At 55.0% G+C, this 12,185-nt stretch overlaps 1 protein-coding gene across 2 annotated transcripts in view; it reads right to left on the reverse strand.

Moving 5' to 3' along the window:
* The window catches only part of Tmem104 (transmembrane protein 104), a 56,282-nt gene that overhangs the window by 3,712 nt on the left and 40,385 nt on the right, over nucleotides 1-12,185 (reverse strand). The gene's annotated exons all lie outside the window — the stretch shown is intronic.

A 12,185-nucleotide genomic window follows, 5' to 3' on the forward strand; every position in this document is an offset into this window, starting at 1 on the left:
GGCTGCTGAGCCTTCATCCCCCAGACCATGTGGGGGCTGCTGAGCCTATGGGTGTCTTAGGTACACACATCCTGCTCTCACCCTCTTCCCAGAAGCAGGGCCTGGGTGTGATACAGAGAAGATGCTGGGGTGACAGCCCTGGTGAGGAGCTACCACCTTCCCCTTATCCTTCAGGGTCCCTCTCAGGGGCTCTGTCAGTTTCCTGTCAGAGTCAGAGCTGGCCAGCACTCACTCCTTCTCTCTTCCTTGGTTTAAAGGCTCTGTGCCTGTGGAGCCAGGTGTGGGAGGCGGGAGCTGACGGTTAAAGGCACAGCACACTCGGGAGGAGGCATCTCCTAGGCACAACCCCCCTGCTGCCTGTGGGTAAGAGGGCAGGAATGCTGGCAGTTGTGTGCAGGGCTGGTGACAAGGGTCTGCAGCAGGGAGGCTATGGTGATGGGTCACTCCAGGGAAGAAGGGGCACCCGAGGGCAATGCTGGAGACAGGCAAGTCCCAAGTTGCCGGTCCTAAGGCTGGCAGTAAATGGCATGTGGCTCTGCTCTTCTGGGCTTGGTGACATAGTTAGGGGACAGGGAATTTACTGTGGAAGGGCGTCTGTGACCTTATCTGTTCAGGACAATCAGGCTCTGTAGAGACAGCTGACTCTACCTGGCAGCCTCTTGGGGAGAACTCCTCTTGAGCCTTCCACCAGTGGGCTGGCTCACCGGCCCCTGTGGGCTGGCTCACTGGCCCTGCTTCTAGAACCTGAGTCCCTAAAGAAGTCCAGGACCTATGCCACAGAACAACGGACAAGGTCCCTGCCAGCTAAGACGACATTTCTAGATCTCTCTGGTAGCTTCTCCTGACATCACCCAGGGTTGCTAGTGGTAACTACTCAACACACACAGAGACCCCTGAGCCTTTGTCTTCATTTTGAATTTATACATTCCTGTTGCCTCTACGCAGAACAGGTCTGACACTCCCTGTAGTCTGGGACAAGTCCACAGGGCACGTGACCCTTCTTTGTGAGTGGTGAAACAGAAGAGTCTGGCATGTCCTGTCTGTGGGCCCCATCAGAGGATCAGGGCTCTTCCTCAGTATGAAGCTGGGGGACTCTGTAGTACTCCCTCAGGACACTGGTACACTCCTTGGTTCTTGGAAAAGGTTCTGCTTGGGCTCACAAGAAGCCAGGCCAATATCTCTTCCCATGATGACACCTGGGAGTGGGCTGGAGTCATTTATTGCTTTTAATCAGAGTTGTCTGACATGGCGGGGGGAGGAGGGGAGGGAGAAGCTCGGAAGGGCCTGTGAAAACTGCCAATAAAGATGATTTGTTTCAGTTCTCACAGTAACTCAATTCCGACATTCTTCCTGCTCCAGGGCACCACAAATCTTTCCAGTCCCAGCCAGTCAGAGGGAAGCATCGACCTAGTTCCTCTTTGCGCCTTAGCCTCCGACCCCAGCATGCCAGCTCATCCTGAGGTGTCAGAAGCCGCTGGTGTGCTGAGGCGTGGTGTGGGGAACCCTCGAGTTGGCTGAAGTGGTGTCGTGTGCTGGTGAGGGCCTTGGGACAGCGCAGCTGCTGGATGTTGGCTCGGGTGCCTGGTAGGCAGTCACTCAGGCAGTGGGAGCAGGCAGCTGTGCCACTGTAGGGAGGACACTGGGTGAGGGCCAAGGAGTAGCCATTGCAAGGCAAGACTTAAATTTAGTTTGCCACCACTGTTTGGGATGCTACCTGTGACATGGCCGTGCTCCAGGGCTTGGCCACAGCCAGCATGAATCTGGAACGAGGCCAGTGGAGAAATTCTGCAGCTGTCTGTTGCCTGACCTTGGCCTTGGGTCTGGAGAGAAGGCAAGACCTCGTGGTTGGCTGGGTTTGGCCTCAGGTGCTGATTACTCCTTCTCTGCTCTCTGGAAGGGAGCTAGGGGAGCCTCAAGTCCCCAAGAGCTGTGAGTAGGTGACAGCCTGCTTGTTCACGGTGGCTGCCTGGACCACTCTGGCTGGGTCCCACAACTCTAGTATCTATCCTCTAGCATGGTCTTCCACGGGCTGCTTACTTACCCCGGGCCTTTCTAGAACTTCCAGGATAGCCCAGCCATAAGTAGCCTTATCTGTTAATGTGATGGCAGAGATTAGTGACCCAGCTGGGCCTGACGGTGCTGGCCTAGAATCTCAGCTACTCAGGAAGCTGAGGTAAAAGGATGGCAAGTTCACAGCCAGGGCTGGGCTGTACAGGGAGTTCAAAGCCGGCAATCACTTGCTGCTCTTGCAGAGGATCTGAGTTCAGATCTCAGTACACATCTCACAACTGTCTGTAACATCAGTTGGGCACACACATGTGGCACACACTTACACAGACAGATATATTTATCTTTAAGAAGGGAAGGCAAAGAGGGCTGCAGTCGGAGCTCAGTAGTAGACTGCTTGTCTAGTACGCACAAGGACTATAGTAGACATATGGGGATTTAAATACACCACACACGCACACGCACACACGCACACACACACACACACGCACACACACGCACATGCACACACACGCACACACGCACACACACGCACACACGCACACACGCACATGCAATATTCTTCCCCTCCCCATCACACTTTCCCAAAACTAAACCTGCCCTGGAGGAGCACTTTGTGCAATAGCAGCTCCTTGATAATCACCTGAGGGGGACAGGCTCATTCTTGTTTCCCTTTTCCCTCCCTCTCCTTAGCCACACTCGGCCGCACTCCGCACTGTCTGTCAAAAGTGCCTCAGCTGTGGGGACAGCATAAAAGGCTGCTGGATCTGGTTAGGGAAAAGCACAGCACCCATGTCTAAACAGAGATGGAGTAACTCTGGAGGACCTAGTCTGCCTCCAGGGAACACAAGCCAGACAGAGACAGGGACACTCTTTGAGGCAGAGGAAGTACACAGAGGCCTGAGGGAGAGCCCCAGGCAAGTCCAACAGAAGAGTCCCAGTGACTGCCACCGTCTGGAGCACACTCAGAAGGCACTGACCCGGGAACACAAAGGGGAAGGGAGAGTGTGGGCCTGGCTTTCAGTGACGTTCAAAAGATGTCTCCAACTGGACAGACACCGAGAAAGGAAGAACATGGGGGGCTGGAGGCTCCAATCCGCAGAGGTCCCAAGACCAAGTTACAAGAGTAAGCCCCACTCTCCTGGGGCCAGATTCCTTTGTCCCTGGGACCTCCTGCCTTCCCTGGTGCCAGGGGAGCCACAGAGTTCACTAACTATCTTTTGGATTGCTCGCCCCGTCCCTGGGGAGGCGGCTGCTCCAAAAATTCATTAGGTCTGCTAACAAGTCAAGGTGAAATAAGATGACAGGCTGTGAGGGACAGACAGTGCGGAGGCACGGAGGGGACTGCTGGGCCACCCTGGACGATACCCACTGCTCACCTCCAGCTTCAGGGCAGACACAGATGGACACGGAGGTGCTGAGTGGCCCCCTGGCATCCAGCCTGTCCCCATCAGAGGTGCAGGGGTCTGCCCCTGAGCACAGCCTGCAGCTCCTGTGTGGCAGTGCCAGGTGTCCTCATCTCTCCCCATCCTAGGCTAAGTTGAGAAGCTCTATATGCACTTGCTTTCCGCACCGGAAGTCACACTCCAAGGGGTGTGGAGAAGCATCGAGGAGCCAGGGAGGACTCAGGAGCTGGTGAGAGCTTAACATCAGGTCACATGGGGACAGTGGGCCTGGGCCGATCATCTGTGTAATGAGGGGGCAGGAGACAACTGTGCTGGTTTTGTATAACCTGAGACTTGGCCTTTATCACTCACTCACTAACAGACTCGCTGAGGGTCTGCTGAGCGCTGGCACTATTCTGGTCACTCAGGGGAAGTGCACAGGGCAGGCACAAGCCTTGTCCTCGTGGAGTCCAGAGTGAACCAACAGGTGGAAGGTACCAAAGACAATCACAACAGAAGAAGGAACTGGATAGTCACCTTACTGGCAGGGTGGAGAACAGTCCAGGTTCAAGAGTGGAAGCCCACCTTGGAGAGGGGAGGGAGTCAGTGCCAGGTGCCAGAGGGTACATGAAGACCACCCTAGCTGCTGTTCCCAGCGTCTGTGGCTGTGTCTACACTTGCTCCTGGCGTAGGAGGGCAAAGAGGACTTCTTACAGAGCAGTGATGAGGAGCCCGCTGCCCCTCCAGCTTCCAGGCTCCCAGTCCCTCACTCTGCCTGAAGCCACGAGCTGCTCACAGGCAGACTTCTGACAGCTGATCTAAGTTCTACAAGCTGGCCTTGCCATATTGATTCACCTTGAAGCACAGCTTGCTCCCTGAGCATCTAACTCCTTGGAGGGAGGGAGGAGGAAGACAGGTGCAGAGAGCAAGCCATTATCTGAGAGGCTGAGACAAAAACAGGTGCTGCTTAGGTGCCTTGAGTGACCAGCTCGGAGACGGAGACGGGAGACCGCACATTTCCCTGTGTCGGGGAGTTAGGGCAAAACCAATCCGGGCACTGAGCCACCCAACAGCATCTGGGTGGCTTTCTTCCCTCCTTTCTGTTGTCAAGAGCCAGATAAATGCCCAGAGGAGCTGTCTGACCCAATGCTGTCTGTCTGTCTGACCTCAGAACATCTTCTTGGCAGGGAGAAAGGGTAAGCCACACCCTCTTGGATATGTGCCAAGGACAGAGGGTTGCTGCTTCTTAAGAGCCTCAAAATAAACAAACATCAGGCCTCCTGAACCCACACCTTGCCAGCAGGCCCTGCCTTCCCGGGACTCACCCCAGGGCAGGGAAGAAGACTGAGACCAGTGACTGTAATATCAGGAGTCTGACATTAGGGCAGAGTTGTCAGAGACCGTTCTTCATGCCCTGGGAACATAGCCTGGGGCAGCCATCTAACAGCCAACTTGCATTGGAGGTGTGGAGAGAAGACCTCCCCTCCCCAGTTCTCTGTACACTCTGTCCAGCAAGTGACCTGGCTGACATCCTTGGCTGCTGAGCCCCTGTGTGGAGCTTCTTGCTTTCCTTTGTGTGGAGCATAGGAAAACCTTGCCTTCCTCGCAGGATCCTGGCATCTTGTGGGGCTGGCATGAACTGGGACCCTTGCCTAGGTGCCTCTGATGCTGGGGCACATGGACCACGGCTCTCCTACCCTGTTCCCTGGAGACACCATGACTGTGAAGGTGGGGCATGGAGTCCCTCTTAGTAGCTTTTTAATTTTCCTCTTCCTTGCGACTAGCTCTGAAATGGTACGGGGGACTTTGGAGCATGCTGAATGCTGCCCATGTGTCTCCTAGAAGGTGGCAACAAAACCACGGAGCTCAGGCCTCTGTCACCTCAGCGGGGAAAGGAGCTTGTGGCCACGTCTGACTCAGGGCCTGAGCTCAGTCCTTGGGACTCAGCTCAGTCCTTGGGACTCAGGGTGAGGAGAACTGATTCCTGCAAGCTGTTCTCTGACCTCCACCTACGTGCCATGGCATACACACATGCATGCAGCCACACAAACTATACAGCCTAGGACAGTCTATGTAGCTGACGATGTCTCTGAACTCCTTATTCTCCTGCCTCTACCTCTCAAGCACTGAGATTACTTGTGTACCACTATGCCCAATACTATTCATTGTTTCATACTGGTCACAGCTAAAAGATACATTGATATGTCTATACGTATGTATTTGGTTTTTAGAGACAGCCCTGGCTGTCCTAGAACTCTCTTTGTAGACCAGCCTAACCTAGAACACATGGAGACCCGACTGCCTCTGCCTCCCGAGTGCTAGGATTAAAGGTGTGTGCCACTACACCTGGCCCAATCGGGTATATTCTTAAAGATTTATTTTTATTCACAAGTCTTCCCATATATGTGGGTGGCTGGGGGAGGCTAGAAAAGGTAGTCAGAGCCTCAGGAGCCGGAGTTACAGGCAAGTTCGAGCTGCTTAATGTGGCTCGATGGTAGGAAATGAACTCAGGTCCTCTGGAAGAGCAGGAAGTGCTCGTTACCAGTTAGCTATCTCTCTACCCCATGAATATAGTGGGATTCATTGTGACCAGGTGTTCTTTGTGGGTATCTGTGATGTACTGACTCTTTGGAAACTGGAAAGGTTTCTGCCTCCTGCCAGGACCTCAACCTCACAGTTTAAGCAAGAGAAGAGCCGAGTGTTCTCACTAAGTGTCTGTCATCTTTCAGGATTCGCATGCGGGAAACGGAAGGTCTGGGCTAGCTCAGCTGGGAGAGCGTCAGCCAGGCTTGTGCAAGGCCCAAGTACAATCCCTAGTATCTTGGATGAAGAAAAGGTAAAAGGCTGAGCAGGCTAAGCTCCTTTGGGCCATGACAGCCAGGTTGTCCTGCCCTGTGGAGAGGAGGTGCTAGCCTGGCCTAGGGGGCCAGGAAAACAGCACAGAACCTAAGCCACCAGGCTGAGGCACATCCCTGCCACCAGCCTGTCTCCTACAGCAGGACCGAAAAGGACAGGAAATATAGCTGAGGTGGATGAGGACATCCATTCATCGATGCCAGACTACATCATGCTACAGTCCTGCCTTAATCTCTGAGTGCCCAAGAGGTACATAGATACTTGAAACCATGACTCTCAAGAAACAAGGATGACTCCAGCAAACACTGTCCGGCTATCAAGGCCTGGGCCTCTTCCACAAGCAGATTTTCCTTCATGCTTCCTGGAGAGCCCCCATCTCCAACCCTGATGTCTCTTCTGGTCCTGGATGCCCACTCTGAGATAGGCTCAACCCTCGCCGTTTCCTAAGTCTTGTCCGTGGCGCTGGCTTCAGCTTAGCACATACAAGGAAGCAGCCGTCCATCGAGGCGGCCATCCATCACTGTGGCTGTCACGGGGACAGCGCTGTCTTCTCTAAGCAGAGAATCAACACGCCAGAGCTAATGATAATGAATGACCCGTGAGCATGCATCAGTGGCTGGGCCCGGTGGCTCCAGCAGGGAGCTGGGGCTGGTGGAGGACTTGGCTACAGCTTTGTCCTTCACCACCACACTGCCCTCCTGGGACACAGGGCCACGGGTCCTGGCTGAATCTGAGTCCTGGGGGGCGGGCGGGTGGGAGACGGACAAAGGAACATGAGCCTGAGCTGAGAGGCAAGCCGTTTCCCAGACCTAAAACAGCGGCGGGTGATTGGCATTTGTCCTTTAACCAACAGGACTAACTGCCTGCAGAAGGGGAGCCACATTCAGACACAGGGAAAGAGCTTGAAGGGTGGGGGTGGGGCGTCAGTGCTGCCCTGAGAAGCTGCTGCATCTTACAGACAGCGGACGGACAGACAAACGCAAGCCTGACAACTTAGAACCCATGTAAAGGTGGAAGGAAAGAAAGGCCCTCAACAGGCTACCGTGGCGCACGTCCTGCCTCCCCTTCTCTCTTGCTCTCCTCCCCTCCCCCAGACACACACAGACATAGACAGACACACACACACAATAATAATAAAATTAAATGGGGGTGCTGGAAGGTTAGTGCCGAGCAGATGGAGGCAGCCGGCATAGCAGCTGGCATGGGCAGGGACCGGCAGAGACGTCTCTGAGAAAGTTGTCTCTTTATCATCACACGGCCTTACTTTCCATGTAGGGGTGTGGCTCCCAACGCCAGCACATTGGGTCCATTTCTCCTTGTGAAGGAGGGGACTGGGATCACTCTGGTGACTCCACCTTCCCTGCAGGTCCAGGTGCTATAGGAGCTTGCCCTGGACACCCAGTGCTGGTACCAGCTAATATTGAGGGGCTCTGGAGGTCAGGGGAGTGGGATGGGGGGGGCCCAGGGACAGGCAGATCACATCTGCTCTATGAAGATCCTTGTTATCTCTTTTTACCCCACCTAGAGTAGTGAAAGCTATAGAAGGTAAGCGTCCTCCATTGTGTGTTTGTGTGTGTGTGTGTGTGTGTGTGTGTGCGTGCATGCACGTGCACACAGATTCTTGGTCTGTCCTTCCTGGCAGTCACTCAATTACCTGAGCAGGGGCCAGAGGTCTCCTGTGTGTTCTCTGGGAGGATGTGCTTTGGGGTTCTGGGTGAGACTTTTCCAGAGACTACATGGCCTGCCTCTGCTGACCCTGCCTGTAACAACTCACTCTGGATACCTTTTCTACTGAAAGGAGGAAATTCAACTAGCCTGGCTCCTTCTGGTGCTGGGCAGGTCCCCTCCCCGTGCCTTGCAGAAGATGTGTCCCACCCACTTTCGGGACTAACTCTACCCCATGGCTGCAAGCTCTCCTGGAGGGGCTTGAGGCAGGGCTCTCCCTCTCCACCTGAGGTAGAAGATGCAGGGAGGCACTCAGCCTCCAAAGCAGCCAAGCGACTGGTATGAAAGCAGGAGCTCTGGCCTGGCCATCCTTCAGTCCCGCACCCCCACCTCCCCCACACACTCAGCACACACAGGTGGTGCCTGGGAGACAGAGTCTCCATTTTTCATTTCTGAGTCATCAGGGCAGCTTGGTTAGTGACCAGAGTCAGGAGCCTGGCTGTGAGCCAGCTAATCTCCTTCCTGGAGATTGAAACATAAAACTTCAGGCACGCTCTCCCCCCCCACCACCCAAGGCTGCTTGGCCTTCCCTCCAGAGTGGCCAGCTAGTGCAGTGGAACTGAGGAAGAGGAGGAGAGGTGACAGACGCCAGGGCCTGGGGGTTTTGAGGCCCCTGGCCTGAAGGGGCATTTGTTCTGGGGCTGCAGGGCTACTATGGCTCTGTAGGTGGTGGCTGTAAGGGACAGCCCTGTGCAGAGACTATGCTTATGATCACCTCTCTGCGGACCACAGGTGCTGTCTGTCCCTTGCCTTGCGATGTCCAGGTAGCTGTCCCACCAACCTCCTGGGTGGATCGGCAGTTCTGGTCTGGTGGGCAGGCCTGCACATGGCTGAGACAGGCAGGTCAGAGCTGCAGACAGGTAGAGCTGCGGAGAGGGGAGGCTGGGAAGAGGCTGGCCTCCTTCTCTTGGAGCCCGGCACAGCGCTCTGCTTGGTCTTGACGATGCTGGCTGAAGATGCGGTTGTCAAGAGCCTATGGCTGGCTCTTCTCTGGGAAAGGGTAAGGACATGTCTGCCCCATCCCAATGGCCTGTCCACAGAAACCCCAAGTTGCTCTCTACATACTGCCCCTGCATGTACAATGAGAACGGTCAGCTAAATCAGCATACAAAATGAAGACCACCACAGGCTCATCTACTGTGGAGTAGCCACAGAGAATCCTGACGAGTGGCCACTGGGCAGGGCAGTGTTAGCAAAAGGAGGCCGGCTGAATGCAGATGGGGACACGGCCTTTTCTGGACTCCCGGGGGAGCAGCAGCTGAGGAGCAGCACAGGAATTCAAAGGCCTTGGCAACAGTGGAGACCCCTGACTGCTGGCTGTGACAGATCAGAGCAGCCGCACTAGGAGACATGCCACTGGGACTGCCACAGACCTGGGGACAGTGGAAACTAGAAAGTCCTCCTGTTCCCAGGTGAAGGTCTCTTCTTGGGGACCTGTGGCCTTGTTTGCCATCGCTGCTTAGTTGCACCCTGCCTGCTGGCTTAGAAAACAAATCTGGGGCACATGTAGGGGGTGGGGTGGGAGAGCAGGGCTCAACAACTTCCCCAGGCAGAGCAGCCCTAGCTCCTCTACGGATGCCTGGCGGATGCCTGGCGAGGATGGTGTCTGACCCACTTTGAGGGGAGTGTGGGGCTGGAGAGCAGGAGGTGTCAGTTCTGAATACACAAACAGAGGGGAGGAAGCCCTACGGGTTCATGACAGCCCAGAGGAGGGCGGTGGTGCTCCACAGCAGCCTTTATTAGAAAGAACTGTGTTTTTAATAACACCAACGGGGCGCACTGAGCTGAGCCAGCTGTTGGTGAGCCGAAGTGGAAGGCATCTGTGCAGGAGCGGGCAGGTGGGTGGGTAATGGGATTGGAGTAATAAGTCACGACACCCCCCCTCTGTCTAGCCTGAGAGCTCCCATGGGGCAGCCAGCTGGGTAGGGAAGGAGCCCCCAACAGGTCTAAGTCTTGTTGCTTAGGGCTCAGGATGGAAGGTCTGGTTGCTAGGCCTGTGGGAATGAAGGTGCTCTAGCTGACTCACATGTCCCTGGGCCACCTGATGCTCACTGAGGGCTGAGACTGAAGATAATTCCACAGGCTGGGGTGCAGGGACTACAGCTGGGTATGTGGGGAGGGGGCAGAAGAGATCCTGGGCATTGCAGTTTGTTTTTGAACATGGCTGAGGTAATGTCCCTGACCTCACAGCCAGTCCCAAGGGACGTTCATTCTGGGACAGCTGACTGTGCTGGCAATAAAGGTGATGCCCCTGTCTCAGCGGTTCTAGTGAGCACCCTCCACTCGGTCTCACTGTATCTTCACAGGCCTCAGTGAGGCAAGGCTTCCTTGCCACAGCACAGAATCGGGTTGGAGAGGACTGACGCTTGGTCTGTGTGCAGTAGGAGAGGGTGCTATTGGGCCATTTCAGGGAGCAAGGCCTGTCTGTGATGGCTGCCTGGGAGAGCCAACTGAAAGACCAGAGGCTGGCAGGTTGGTGTACACTGGCCTGGAGGATAACCTCCTTTACTGGAGACAGCAGAGAGTCTCCCTGTCCTGGTAAACTCAGAGGCATTTAATAATACCCAAGTCCCCTCAGGGCTGACGTGATGGCTCAGTGGTTAAGGCCTCTTATTGTTCTTTGCAGAGGACTGAGGTTTGATTCCCAGCACTCACATGGCTGATAACAACTGTCTGAAACTCCAGTTACAGAGGATCTGATGGCCTTTTCATACCCTCTGGAACCAGGCTCTCACATGGTGTGTGTGCTCGTACACACATGCAGACACACACACAGGCAAAAACATCCATACACATTAAAAAGAGAGATCAAAGCACCTCAGACGGGACAGTGTGGCACGAGAAAATGAATCCACACTGGAATTTATCACCTATATTCTGACATTTCCCTGGACAACTGGCTACTGTAAAGGCCACCTAAGCCTGCAAATACCACTGTGGAAGCACAAGAGACATAGGTAACTACCGAAGTGAGGGCAGGCAGGAGAAGCCCCAGGGAAATCCACCTCAGGCTCCTGGGCACGACTCTGGGGGCCTGAGACCGACCCCGGCTTCATTTCATCACATGGCAGAACAAATTCCTAATTAAGCGCAAGAAACCTTCCGGCTCAGTACACTTATTTATTCACGATTTTCCGGTCCCTTTGGTGCCCATTCTTTCTCCTGTTTTCTGGAACCCAGGCCAGCTTACTGCCTCCCTGAGCTCCCTGCTCAGCTCTTGAAAAGGAACAGCACTCATTTGGGGAGAGGGGAGAGAGAGGGTGGGTGTTGGCAAAGTGTAGGAAGGAGGGAGGGGAGGACGGTCTTGTGGGGCTGCACCACACAGCTGCTTCTCACAGGCAGAATGACAACTTGGCAAAGGCTCCTGAGGACGCCTGAGATCACTGCCTGAAGGGAGCCCTAGAAAGACTCCCAGGGGAAGAGTTGGGTTCAGGGGAGAGATTCTCTTACTGTGGCCTGGGGCTTGGTTTGGTAGGCTGAGGTCCTTTCCATGAACTGGACTGCCTGTTTGGTGTGGCTTTGGGGGATTCTGTTGCCTAGTTCTCCTCCACTGAGCAAGACCTGGGGTTAGGTGGAGGAAAACACCGGCTTCTGGCTGAGAAGAGCTGCCCTGGCATTTCCTGTGCCCCAGCTGGGAGCTTAACTACGCCCACTACGGTTTAGCTCACTTAAGGGCAATTTTCCTTTTCCTGGGCGGCTCTGTCACTGGGACGCCCAGCCTTTTAAGTTCAAAGGTCTGGCTGAGTATCTCATGGAGAAAAATGACTGCCTTGTGCTCTGTCACCCACAGCAGTGTGCCCGGGAGATTCCTGATATTTGATTATCTCTCAGCTCCAAGGGAGAAAGAGAGGTGAAGGCAGTGAAGACTGCAGCGTAGCTAGGAAGGGACAGGCGAAGACGCTCCCTGGCTGCTCTCTGCTCGGGCTCCCACAGCTGTCCACTGTCCCACGCAGACCTCAGGACCACTGCCTCCTGCCCTGCAGTACACGGGAGCTGCTAGGAGGCCCCGGACTCTGTGCTCCTGTGTCCAACTTTTATGTGGGGCGGGGGTGGGGGGGGAGCCAAACCGAGGCTCTCAGGATCCTATGGCTCATGCTCTTTACGTCCTGAGCCACCTCCCTAACACAGGCAGTGTCTGTCCTGACTCAGGGGAGGGTTGGTGGTAGGATATGGGGCTTGGCAGTGTCAGGAGCTCTGCTGTGACCCTCCCCT

The sequence above is a fragment of the Grammomys surdaster genome, unplaced genomic scaffold, assembly GCF_004785775.1.
Source record: "Grammomys surdaster isolate TR1022 unplaced genomic scaffold, NIH_TR_1.0 125940, whole genome shotgun sequence".
In the NCBI taxonomy this organism is placed as follows: domain Eukaryota; kingdom Metazoa; phylum Chordata; class Mammalia; order Rodentia; family Muridae; genus Grammomys; species Grammomys surdaster.